Source organism: Hemiscyllium ocellatum, chromosome 40 (assembly GCF_020745735.1).
Source record: "Hemiscyllium ocellatum isolate sHemOce1 chromosome 40, sHemOce1.pat.X.cur, whole genome shotgun sequence".
Classification (NCBI taxonomy): domain Eukaryota; kingdom Metazoa; phylum Chordata; class Chondrichthyes; order Orectolobiformes; family Hemiscylliidae; genus Hemiscyllium; species Hemiscyllium ocellatum.
Genome location: NC_083440.1, coordinates 30,522,515 through 30,524,199, shown reverse-complemented (window position 1 = coordinate 30,524,199; position 1,685 = coordinate 30,522,515). Strand labels below are relative to the sequence as shown.

The 1,685-nt window shown below is 44.2% G+C and overlaps 1 pseudogene; it reads left to right on the top strand.

The window, feature by feature from the left end:
* Positions 1-634: 634 nt before the first annotated feature.
* Positions 635-813, top strand: LOC132834596 (U2 spliceosomal RNA; annotated as a pseudogene).
* The last annotated feature ends 872 nt before the right edge of the window (positions 814-1,685 follow it).

Genomic DNA, 1,685 nt, shown 5'->3' with positions numbered 1-1,685 from the left:
GAGAAGTGCTTTGCCTGTGAGATATTTTGTGCATGCCAGGACTCTCTGCCGCACCACACGCTGCTCTCGAATCGGCTGCAGAGGGGACGAAACTGTTATTCACCTCCTTCTGGAATGTGCCTACGCAAAGGACGTCTGGAGATGAATGCAGTGGTTTTTGTCGAGGTTCGTCCCGAGCAGCTCTGTGACTCGGGACTCCGTGGTCTACGGTCTGTTCCCCAGGTCTCACACTGACACGATCATCAACTGTGCCTGGAGGATCATCAACTCATTGAAAGCCGCGCTTTGGTCAGTCCAAAACCTATTGATCTTCCAACTAAAGAAGCTGACCCCGATTGATTGTTGCAGACTGGCACATCCCGAGGTCCAGGACTATGTGTTGAGGGGCGCGCTGAAGCTTGGGGTAGCTGTCGCCAAGGCAAGGTGGGGAAAGACCGCCGTGCAACATTTGCCTGCCAAAGAACAGGAGGCCCACACAGTAAGTGGGCTCCGCTGACGCCTCAGCTAAATATATGGACAGTTATGGTACAGACCTGTAAATATAAATGATTACTTTATCTTTGCATGCAAAGAAATTGAATGTTTGCGTTTGTATGGCATGACCAATTGTACAGATCATCCAAATATTTTATGAATATTTTTTAATTTTTGAAATAAAATAAAGTTCTTGTCAGTTTTTTCTTAATATCTGATATGTTCCTGATTTAAAGACTGAATCTGATTTTTTGCAGAAAGGAGTTGGATTAGTAGCTTGCTCCAACAACTTCACGCATGGTCCTCGTATTGCAGTATATCTGGAATTTTGCACTCTTTATTAAAGAATCAGAAAAACAGATTTATTCGTTCACTTACGTGCACTTTAATGCTTAATTATGCACACCTCGTTTCTGCATAAGAAAGATAACAGACAGCTTTTCGTTGAAGTAAGACTTGGTTTGTGCAAATCAACTTTGTTCTAGATTACAATTCATCTGTCACGTTCTGCATGTTCAGTACTCACACTCAATGCTAACACTTCATCCCGGGTAAAAGCCACCCTTTCCACCAACTCCCAACTCCGATCAGCAGAAGTAAAACAAAGTTGCCCACCACCTTTACCTAATGTCAAATAGCTTTTCAGAAAATAAAAAGGAGAAACTGAAGCTATTGCAGTATTCAACAGTTTGGATTTTGATGATGAGGATGACACGGGTGTATTAAAGGAGAGATTTTGAGAACGCTGTGAAGCAGGAAAATATCTGTAGTAATTAAGGCCCATAAAACCAAAGAGATGTACAGCTCAAAAACAGAGCCTTCAGTCGAAATCGTCCATGCCAACCAGGTATCCTCAACTAATCTAGTGCCATTAGCCAGCACTTGACCAATATCCGACTAAACCCTTCCTCTTCAGATACCCGTGCAGGTGCCTTTTAAATGTTGCAGTTGTCCCAGCGTCCACCACTTCCTTTGGCAGCTCATTCCATGCATGCACCATCCTCTGCGTGAAAACGTTGCCCCTTAGGTTCCTCTTAATTTTTCCCCTCTCACCAGAAACCTATGCTGTCTAGTTCTGGCCTCCCCACCCCGGGGAAACGAACTTGTCTATTTAACCTATCCATGCCCCTCACCATTTTATGAACCTTTATAAGTTCACCACTCAGGTCCGATGCTCCAGTGAAAACAGCTCCAGCCTATTCAGCCTCTCC